The sequence below is a fragment of the Mastigoproctus giganteus genome, chromosome 10 (assembly GCF_048544385.1).
Source record: "Mastigoproctus giganteus isolate SK-2022 chromosome 10, ASM4854438v1, whole genome shotgun sequence".
NCBI classification, from domain to species: Eukaryota; Metazoa; Arthropoda; class Arachnida; order Uropygi; family Thelyphonidae; genus Mastigoproctus; species Mastigoproctus giganteus.
In genome coordinates, this window is record NC_143584.1 from 189,351,142 (window position 1) to 189,363,513 (window position 12,372).

The following is a 12,372-nucleotide window of genomic DNA, read 5'->3' on the forward strand; positions in this document are numbered from 1 at the left end:
AAAGATGCTGCAGTCTTTTCCAATGCAGCTTTTCTGTAAGCGTTCTGAAACTTGAAGGTAGAATACGTGTTCGATTACTTATTGTACAAGAACAAATTGTAATTGGTTTCTTTGATATCGCAAAAGTATCAGCGTTTACTTATTTATTTAAATTTAAATATATACACATCCGGGGAAGAAAATTTTGTATATGTAATTAAAAATTACATATACAAAAAATGAAGTTCCCAGAAGATGTGGTATCATCATATCATAGTGAAATTTTCAAATTGTGTAGGTCTTAAGTAACTCCTACGAGTAACAAATAATATAAAATAATTTAAATAATAATATTTAAAGGAGCTAGAGACACAGCCTGCTTTTTGAGTTGAATAAATGCAAATACTTCTTCTAGCAAATACATCCTATATGTCTTTGTTTTTGTCGTGGACCGACTAACTTACGATCGAGTATATACTACTGTATATGAGCGAAGTTTTTTTTGCAGCTTCAAATGAACAAATAAATAAATAACACCGTCACGGTGTGAAATAACCCCATAAAAGTTCCTCCTGTATTGAAGGGATTCAACCCAGGCCTTTTTCATGCCGTGTGGAAGGACAATGATTGTAACTGCCATGCTACCCAAGGGAAGGGGGGACTGCAAGAGACCTCAATAAAAATAAGTGGGAAGGTGGGAGAAGGATGACTATCACATTCTCTTCACTGGGCAGTGAGGAAAAGGAAAGGATCACACCAGCTTCAAATGAAATTTGGTGCGTATCTAACTGGTGCTATGGAACAAATAACTTGTCGGGTGTTACAAAAAAACGGCTGTTAGAAAGTATCCCAGGAATAAAGAAAACACAAAAAGAGACAATAGCAGAGGAAGTTGTCATTCTTCTGGTGCCAAGTCCAGGGTGAAGGAATGAAACACACGCCACTGAAATGGACAATAAGGTGGACAGTGATCATAAGAAAATGTAATTGACCAATGCTTTCAGTAAAGCAACCACCAATACTCGTGCCTTGCACAGAACTTTTTACACGGACTGTGGCAGCCGGAGACCATTCCGCACACCATGGATAAAAAGACCGATGGTGTCAAAAAAAGGAAAAGTATGAACTCAGGGCAAATGGATCATGTTGGCTGATGAATCTCGCTTTACACTATTCCCAAATGATGGAAGAATTCATTTGTGGAAAAAACTGCATGGAGCAACGATTCCAGCCATCTGTGCCGGCTTACGGTGGGAGAATAACGGTATAAGCCATGTTTTCATGGTACACTCTTTATCCTCTGATCTCACTGATAAGCAATGAGGACAAATACGATTTTACCCGTAGTTTAATTGTTATTGCATATGAAATTCATCCGGTAATTTAGACTGAAAGATATTAGTGTTGATTACTTATTTTTTCTTGGTCTTGGCGGCACCTGAGATTTCCCGCATATCTCATGTGGCACTGTGAAGTGGTTATTGCCTAGCCATCACCGGATGAAAAGGCCCAATTCGAGAATTTTGAATTGAATTTTTATGGGCAATTATTATTATTATGTTTTCACAACGTGGCTGAGTTAGTCGGTTTCAGGTAAGGGAATTTTTTCTTTTTTTTTTTTTTTTAAATCCCGAAAACTCGGGTTTTTCGTTCACTAAACATAAACTGATCGAAGGCAGCCGTAGCCGAGTGGTCAGTGAGAGGGTGCATAAATACACGTGACCGGGGTTTAAGCCCGTGACTGATGAATACGGTCCTGTTTTTTGTATTCTGTCTGTCTTGTGAACTCCGTCCTTCTCACACCGGGTGGAAAAGGCCCGGGTTCGAATCCCGTCGATGACACGAGGAGCTTTAATGTTTTTTTTTTCACTACGTGGCTGAATTAGTCTGTCTCAGTTAGTCTGTTCCCCCAACCCCAGAAACTGGGTTCCTCCCCCCAAAAAAAACAGGCAAATCGACCAGAGAACACAAGCAATTTCCAGACCTAATACATATAATATGGGTATATATAAGAAATTATGGGTGGCCCTAATATAATAGTTTGAGGGTTTTTTTTTTTTTTTTTTGTCTTGTGAACTCCTCTGACCGTGTGGTCGTCCCAGCGTATAAACAGAATTTTTTTTTTTTTTTTTTTTATTTTAATACACGCAACTATAGGCACATTATACTCAGGTCTCATAGCTTTAGTTGTTTTGCCACTTAACACACCTGGCATGTATTAAGATTATTACTATATTTAATACCACTTTTATACCATGTAAAATTAATAATACAGTTTATTAAGCTGTTCGCCTAAACTACTATACATTAAGGTGACGTTTCGGATATCTTACCGATACTCATCATCAAACCATGCTGTTGGGGGGAAAAAATAGAAAGGGTTGCAAATTTGAATATATTACAATTATAGTTAACAAAATTACAAATACAATTACCAATATTACGTTTACAATTGTCATTATTGCAATTACAATTACTATTACAATTTCGCTAATAAACAATTCTAAGTTTGAATTAGTGTTACAACAGAAACCAGATATTAAATTAAGTAAATCTTATTATTGTAAATATCTGTATGAAAGTTTAGCCATGTCTAGTGTGATTTGTCTAATAGCGCTCCACAATAATTTTAAACGCGTGAGGTTAATAATTTTTTCCGAAAAGTTATTTTTATGAAAGTTATTGTTGATGTTAAGACTAGCTGGAGTAATTTTTTCACTACAGGTAACGAGAAATTTATGCCTACATTTTAGTTTTGTAATTTTTACGCTCAGGATTTCAAATTCGTGGATGAGACGGACTGTGGTTGGTCCGTACCTAGATCTAATATAGTTAGAGAAGGACGTTACGTGGTTATATTTCATTAAGATTATTACTATATTTAATACCACTCTTATACTATGTGAAATTAATAACATAGTTTATTAAGCTGTTCGCCTAAACTACTATACATTATTTTTTTTGTTTCTCCAACAGCATGGTCTGATGATGGGTATCGGTAAGATATCTGAAACGTCACCTTAATGTATAGTAGTTTAGGCGAACAGCTTAATAAATTATATTATTAATTTTACATGGTATAAGAGTGGTATTAAATGTAGTAATAATCCTAATGGAAAACAACCACGTAACGTCCTTCCCTAACTATATTACACCTGACGTGACCTAACTTTTGCAGTCGCTTCTCTCTCTCTCTTGCCTAAGCGAGATAGAGGCAAGCCCCTAGGGAACAAAGAAGCATGAAAGGAGGTCATAGAGAGTGGATGAGATTAGTTAAAAGAGTCGGGGATGAGAGGAAAAAGGCATCCCCGAAGAAAATGGGAACGGAAAGGGGAGACAGTTGAAGAATATGAGAGAGCGGGAGACAAATGAAAAGACTCGGGGAAAGCTTTGAAGGAGAAGGAGACGGCTTCCCTAACGGAGTAATCCCTGCATTCTGAACTTTGAGAAGTCCTCAGTGCCAGCAATGCCTCTTCAAGTCAGAGAAGAACGTCATCAGGCGATTTACTACGACAAGGTTTTGGCGCATTATAGCCTTAGTTGCTGATGCGCCAATAAAACTAAACTAAACCAAACCAAACCGATTTACTACAACAGACAGAAAGTTTCATTGAGCAGCTAGCAGCGCTGAGATATATTATTATTATTATTATTATTATTATTATTATTATTATTATTATTACGTGGCAATTAAGCTTATGGTACTCCATAGGAAACGTCCCATCCATACTTTGTACTATGCAATAATAACAAACTCGATTATGATTGTTAATCATTTAAATTTTACCATTAAAATTTAATTAAACTCAATTTAAATTCAAGTATACAAAATGTCTGCTTTGGCCACTCAGCTCAGACATGGATGAATGGACAGCGTCTATCCAGCCAGTTTACGGTTCCCGATGCGTGCCGTTCAGTCACGAATACTCATTCTCGCACCAGACATCGCATCATTTAATGCAATCAAACCATATTTCCTTGAAATCACACATAAAATTAAACAGCATTTAATCTTGAGCTGATCAACCAAGCAGAACTCTTTTAGATAAATAACCGTTAAATAAATAAACTGCTTATACTCTGGGACGACCACACATAAGGTGAGAGGATTTCACAAGGCAGAAGGACACCAGTCATGAACCATCATCGTATTTAGTAGTCACAAGAGCTTGAACCGGCCACTCAAAGGCATGTATTTTTCAAATTTTGAAATTTTTGTGTATTATATACAATAAAAAATATTAATATTGTCGATGACTGATTTTTGAATTAATGCTTATGTGCAAAATATTTAAGACTATTTTTTTGTTATGTTCTTTTTTTTTTTTTTTTTTTTTTTGTTTTGCTGGTTGCCGGTAGAAACAATGCAGATCAGGTGCAAGTTTAATACAATGGACCAGCGCAGGCTCTAATTTATATTGCATTAGACACTGTTCTGAATGCTGCTCGTGTAAAGCAGAACGGCTTATTGGTCAGATGTTATACAGTATATCAAAATTATCAGCCTTAGTACGTCATGGCCCTGCTGCGTAAGTGAGCATGAGTACAACATAAAAATATGACACATTCAGTTCTGCCATACAAACCTCAGTCAGCCCTTATAACACGTATAGTTTTTTTTGCAAAAGTTGTTTTAATCTTGTCTTTAAGACATGTGCATGATATCAGAGCTTAGCAACTTTTTCTTTGTGTGTGCCTTCTGTTTTTTTTTAATTTTTTTTTTTGTTACAGTTATAAAAGCTTCGTGCGTGCCACTTTGACTGGTGTAACCCGAATATAAAGTACTGGTTGCATGCGCGCATAGGGCTGCCAATTCCGGATAGAGATATCTTACATATCTACACTTCGTTATCTTAATTAGCATACCCTCTGCCTAGTCGGCACGACACACTGCTGTTTACTATTCGTTTGGAGAGGTCTGGGTTCGATTCCAGTCAACGAGTGGAGCAATTTCTGAAGTCCTTTCGAGGCTGTATGCTCTTGTTTAAATTCCGGCACGACCACCAGGTCAGAAGAGTTTACAATAAATCATAAATACAATCGTTAATCGTATTTAGCAGTCACGGCTTGAACCACGGTCTACTCAAAGAGCGCGTGTTACTGCACCTTACTCCTGACTCGGCTACATCAGGCCTGTAGTTAGCCGATCTTAGGCAGAAGCGGTAGGATTTTCCCCGTGAGTCATTCCGGATTTTTCAGTCCACACAACATTCAAATTGGCCAGTGAAAACATATTTCTACAGATGTATGTAGACTTATATAGGACGGCACTTGAACGAAAGTTCAACTCCGCCTTTGTACACTGTGATGATTACAGAGCATTGTAAAAGACCAGAAACCTGTGTAATATTATGTTTGTGCAGTGTGTGTGTTGTTTAGTTGTTTCTGGCCGTTTTGTCATCAGGCAGGCGATCACCTGGACAGCCTACCCAGTGTCCGTCTACACCACGAGGAGGTAGGCCACAACGACGCATGTACCATGGCCAACCTGAATAATCACGCACTGAATGTCCAAAGCGAGTTTGGAGACATTCAAGAGAACCCCGTGCCAGAAAGCCGGCAACAGCGCGCGTGTGCACACACACACACACACACATTCATTTCCAGGAGACAGAGCAGCAGGAGGCGAAGAAATAAATCAGAGAATAGTATAAAGTAAAAAAAAAAAAAGTCTTTATCCATGTCTTTGCCCACGTCTTTATGCAGTGCTGCCCAAAGTAGTCCACAAAGAGAAAAGGTGTAGTCAAACAGAAGTAGTAATGCCATCCAAAACCAAGATCAGCAAAGCTGGAACAAGTTGTAGATATAATTCTGTTAATCTGGAGTGGTATCAGAAGTCACTGGTTGATGACGATGTCACTGTCCAGAGGAAGGATTTAGTTGTGGAGAGTATTGATAAAGAATGAACCAGAAAAATGCAGCATCTGTTAAAACCTTCCTGCGTTCTTGAATACCAGCAAAATTTTGTACATCATGTCATCAGGACGACAAACGAGGCAATAGGTTGTATTTTCATTTATGAAGTGTTTTCAATTTGATTGCTTGCATTAACATTGAGGTTGAAAGTCTTCCTGCGATTAAAAGCAGCATTGCAGAAGGTTTGAAGGGTATTTATTTCTACAGATATAATACTTACGATTATGAGCGCAAGGTTTGGGGGTGAGGTAATGCTAATATATTATATCTTAATTAACATGGGCTACTGGAATCCCATTAAGTTTTACACTAGTTTCGCCAATTTCCATTCAACTTATCTTTTAAGGGAACCCTTTAGTAATCAGCATATGCTCTGACATCTTGATCTTGGATAAATTCTCTAACAGTTCATCAAAAACAATGTTCCAAAAGGGCTGATACAGGTTCTGGTGGACAACCCCGTTGTACACACATCTGTGTATTATTAAACTTAGTTGTTGCGGTTTCCTGTTTTTAAATAATCATGTTAACCACGTAAGAACAACCAGCCTGTCTTAATCTTCTTAGCACACTTGAATGCCATCCAAAGCGCAAGTATAGTCGATGGATGATGCTATTTATTTATAAATTGATATTTATAACTGGAATTTTAACCTTTTTAATTGCGTTACAGATGGCATCCTCCGTCGATTTACCTCCTATATAGCTAAACTGTTTATGCGAGATTAAATCAGCTGCCAGATACTCATCTGTATCCTCCTTAATAGAACCCTTCATAAACTTTGCCTACATTATGCAATAATTCTACGGGTCTATATAACTTCGGACAATCTTTTGGTTTGCCTATTTTATTTTATTTTATCATTTTATTATTATATATTTTTTTTTAAATAACGTTTTGTTGCGATATCTTGTAACATATGTAAAATCATGGCACACTCTTAGAAAAAGAACAACATTTCACCTCTTCTTGCACACACCTTTGCTTAAACATCAGTAACAAATACTAACACCTAGTCAAAATATCGTGTGGCTCAAGTGTTACTACGCGAATTGTCTAGAAAGATTAATCTTTTTATTTATATTGTAACAAAATTCATGAAATATTCATACAGAAAAACTGCGTGTGTTCTGAAGGTTGGCTTTTTAGTTAATCGGGATTAAACTGTAGTTTTATGGTGGGGGGAACTCTAGGACATTCATGCGAAATCGACTGATCCAGTTTAATACAGTGGAAAAATTAGAAATTCACCTAATCAGCAACTAGATTCCACTTTTAGAATCGTAATAAAATAAATCAATTTTCTTTCTGTAGTCAGGGACAGACACATAAGGTAAAAGAGTTACAAGATAGAGAATACATGATCATTATCCTATTTAGCGGGTTCCAATCAAGGGCGACACAAAGAGTGGGTACTACTTCCCCTCAGAGATGACCACTCAGGCCATTCTTTTGAATCATTCCTTATAAATATCAAACATCTTATATCTTTATGCCATGAAACCCTCAGGAAATAAATATTTCCTGCAGGTTTCATGGCATAAAGATATAAGATGCGCATTATCCATATTTATTTCAAAAACAGATGTACATATGTGACTATTCTCAGATGTACATATGTGACTATTCTCAGATATTCATTTTTTCTTATCAGGTTGTTCATTTTTCTTATAATGGATGGTTAGTTATTGGTTTGACCCACATTCTGCAGTTACACGGTGCAATACATTAAAAGGCACTTTGATGTATTCATATACGATCTCCGATGCGTCAGGGGCTGGCCTGTGTCATGTTCCTTGACAAGAAACACTCCCACCTTTCCACCCACCCACACACACATACGTACCTGTTTGGTAAGTTTCGTTTTTGCCGAGAATTATCCTGTACAAAAGTTTGACTCCTAAGACAGCCGATCATAAACGACGGACAAAAGCGGTGGACATTCATCAAATGCCCCAACCATTTATAGGGATATTTCTCAAAGGCTTCTTTCCCCGACTAAGACAGCAATTTCCCCGTCAACAAGTGACACATAAGTCATTCATGACGAATAGATGCTGTCTCCAGTTGTCGGTGGCGAAACCTTATCGGAAACGGCGATCTACTGGGCTTTGCGACCTCCGTAAGAATCGAGGGAATATGGTAGGTCCCCAGATTTACTGCAGATACACCGAGGCACGGCATTTGGTCAAGTCCTCGGGCACAGTTTGGAGACAACGAGACGCTTGCATACAATTCTTTGAGTAAACGTTGATGGAAATCTTAACAGGAATTCTTTCTTGTGGGCGCGTATGCACGTTTTTACGCGTCTGAGGAGTGAATACATTACAGCATACCTCTACTTAACAGGTTTTTCAGCGTTGCTACGACATTCTGAATAGCAAAAGAAATGATGAAAAAGTCAAGTTCGTACTTGAAATTAAAAGAGGCAGGTATATAGAGAATTTTATTATTGTGTTGATAATGTGAAGGCAAGAAAAAATATTTACAACAATTCACAGTAAAAAAAAAAAAAGATAAAAATGAGGCATCGTAGAAACTCACTAATAGAAGAATAGAAAAATCAATATATATATATATATATATATATATATATATATATATATATAAATTAAATACAAATCGCAATGTTATTCGAATAAGTTTTGTTAGGTTACCCCCTTAGTACCAGTGGCAAAAAGAACACACTAGGTCAGCCGTCGCAGGGAATTTGGTATGGTTATTAAAGATCACGTGGGGGAGGGAGGCATTCGGAAATCTGGCAGGGAGATGAGAAGGAAGCACCACTGTCTTTTACGTACTGGAAGAATTGGATTTGATTTGAGTTGCTGGCCGAAGTTGAGAAATACTTTCAGTAGGGATAAACGGTGCTCTTACGAGCTTTCATCGCATAATAGCCGAATTAGTTGGCCTCTGGAAGGACAAGGAAGAAGCAGCAGCACAAACTTGAGTTTTTTATCCCAAAAATCTGAAACAAGCCAAAAATGGAATGCCCGACACAATATTCGCTTCATGGTTTTAGATATCTCGGAATTTATTTTAAACAACCAGTAATTATTTTTAAATAAAACTTCATGTTTTATATAATTTTATATAAGGCAGTGGTGCTATGAAAAAAGAATAAGAGTCAATAACTGACTTTATCTTTTACGAACTGGTAACAGATAAGACCAGAATAACCTCAGGCACAGGAAGTCGTTTACTCCTCTGCTCCCTTCCACAACTCCCTACTTTCCTTAAAGGTCGACTTGTTAAGATTCAGTGTCAAACCCTCCTTTTACCAATGTTAATTTGGAATTCTGTTACAAATATTGGTTTTTTGAGACTAGAAATACTGTTTGTTAACTTTGGGACGATTAAAAACGTTTGTTAACGTTTTTAATCGTCCGATTAAAAACGTTTAAAAATGGTACGATTAAAAACGTTTGTTAACGTTTTTAATCGTACCCTTAATCTCTGTCGATAAATTCCTCAAATCCAAGTAGTAGCAAAACTAGTTCTCTCACGCTAACCGGCGAAACTACTTAACACATGTATCCAGTTTCTGTGTGCTCAATCTATCACAGCACAATGTGACACTTGAAGATATTTTTGAGCGCGCTTTGTCTCAACCTCCAGTTGGCCAACGCTATTTGTCCTCCTCCTTTAGGCGGTTTCTGAAGTGATTGAAAGCATAAACAACCACAGCACGACAGGTGTCTGACACCCCCTGTAGGGCAGTCGCCGGATATATCCGATACGATCAGAGTCCGGAGCCAATGTTGGAACTGCCGTCGAGGTAAGCAGACCGAATGTCCTGTTGTGTCTTGTCATTTTCCTTTGTGAAGCTTATCTAACCCATCACCGCCTAGCTACACCACCTTCCCGTTCGCTGCTTGATGGAGAGGCCAGTTACATGCAGGTGGCGCTAGCGGATCTGAGGGATAAATATCTTCAAAGTTTAAAAGCGTAGAGGGTCAGAAATGTACTGAAGCAAAGTGATCTTTATATTAATTAAAAAAAAAAAAAGGAAAAAGAAAAACCGGAAGGTTTTTCTTTTTCTCTTTTGGATATTAATTACTTAAGTCGTAAATTGAAAATATCTCTCTGCATGCCGATTTTAATATAAAAATACAGAGCTCGTGAAAGCACAATGCTTTCAATACAAATTTCTCAATCATTCAGAATTTATTAACCAATTTTCACGTTTGAGCAGTGAATAATGCGCAATTTTCGTTCTTGTCTTCCGATTTCTTTTCTGTTTCTACTATTTGATCCTAACTTAATATTTTATTTATTTATTGTATAATCTACTGTCCTAGACTCTTAGTTACCCAACCTTATAAAGCAGATATACCGTAAATCGATTAAAAATCTGAGCAGCTTAGAGAAATTAAAAAAGAAAAAAAGGGAAAAATTAAAGAATAAGGATAAAAAAGGAATAAAAAAAATAACAGGAAAAGAAAAAAAATGAAAGAAATAAAATTAAAGAAAACAAAAAGAATAAAAAGCGAGAAAACAAAATTTAAAGAAACAAAGGAAATAAAGAAATTTCTTCAGAGAATTAAAGACTTACAATTAAAGAAGATAAACAAAATAAAACTAAACAATAGGTGAAATTAAACAAAAGAAAATAAACAAAATCAAAGAAAAGAAAAACTGAAGAAAGAAAAGCGAGTAAAAAACAAAAATAAAAAACTTCTGAGATCATCTAACTTAGTTTTGGTCTTAAAGGCCACGTCCTTTCGTCAGAGACCGGATCCAACAGATCGCTCCAAAAAAAGCGCAGGGTGACAAACTCAGTACGCTATGAAGGCAGAGGTAGGTTCGTGCGAGAACCGGAATTTAGCAAGATCCTGGTTTTATTTCGCTATATGTAATAAAAAAAAAAAGCAACGCTGTCTTGTCCTACTCTCCTAGATTGAGTGCGTGATAAGCAGTGTGAGATTCGGATATTTTTGTGTGGCAGACCTCTTCGGAGGTGGGATCACTTCATAAGCACTATTGAGTGCTTTCATCTCTCTCTCATTATTGCAAGATTCTTCCGTCTTGTACTATTGACTTTCCCCACAGTGCATATTTTTATTATTATTTTATCCTTTTTTTGGGATCTACTTACAACATTGAGACAAACTTTTTCTCTCTCTATCTTAATATCTTTTTCACTGTTACAGAATATTCTTGATTTCCTAGGTTGCTTTGGCGCTCAAAGGGGATTACCCCTTTGAGCGCCAAAAAAAAAAAAAAAAAAAAAAAAAAAAAATAGTAAGTGCACTTCTGTCCTGCCTCCAGGTGGCCGCTACATACATACTTGTGGTCCGCCTCCTCGTGGCATGGATGGGTACTGGGAAGCAGCAGTCACTTTCTTGGAGATTGCTGTCGCCCAGTAGCTAAGTGGCCAGAAGCAACTAAACAACACACACACACACACACACACACACACACACAGCACATACCGCTACCACTACACTCATTCCTGGCCATTTTACAGAGTTCTGAATGATCACAGAATACCACGGCAGAGTTGAACTAAAGTTCAGGAGTAGCCCTACATAATCTATATTACAAATCCACATGCAACAAAAGTACTGGTTACGATTCCCGTCGACGATTGGAGTAATTTCTAAAGTCCTCTTAAATTGAAGCTGTAGTTGGCCAATCTCAGATGGAAGGAGTAGATTTCTCCCCCCCCCCACCCAACACACACCGTAAGTAAGTTATTCTGGGTTTTAAAGCTGCGCAACAAAATTATGCTCGTGCGGTAGCACTGTGGATATCACTGTCACCGTGTGGAAAAGGGATAATTTTGAATGCCGCCAAAGAGCGAAGGATTTTATGGGCTTTTCTACACCGCGGCAGAGGGTTGCAAGGTTTTATCTTTCGGAAACTCGGGCTTTTCGTAGAGTAAACAAGAGAACCGACAGAAGAATACAGACACAGACATAATATACTGTACTGCGGGTGTATCAACTGTGGCTCATGCAATCTCTAACATGTAAGAAAGCTGTTATTGTGATTTGACAATCTCATTATTCGTACTACAAAGAGAAGGTGCTGCATTAGATGCAAATGACTCGTTGCCTTATTTCCAGTCGGAGGTTCGAAATTACGAACAGAAGAATTCGAATATTAGGAGTTGACTATTTAAGACCATTGCAAACACAAGCTACTAGCCCTTCTGCCTTTTTATGAGTATATGGGTCGATATAAGTGTGGTTTCTATCACACTGACTGCTTTAGAGAGCTGACCGTTCAATTATTCTAAACACACTTTATTATCGTAGTTATTTTAAATGTTTATGTAGCATTAATCGATCTGTCTCTTTATTGTATATTGGTCTCTATGATTTGAAGGAAACGCGTTACTGGTTATGATTCCTTAACTTTTCTACTGCTCAATGCGACCGTCCGATATACAATACACTTGTATATTCAGCTGTCCAAAATTGGTAAAATTCTCAGGGCAGAATCACTACTTTCGCTTATAATCTTTGCCA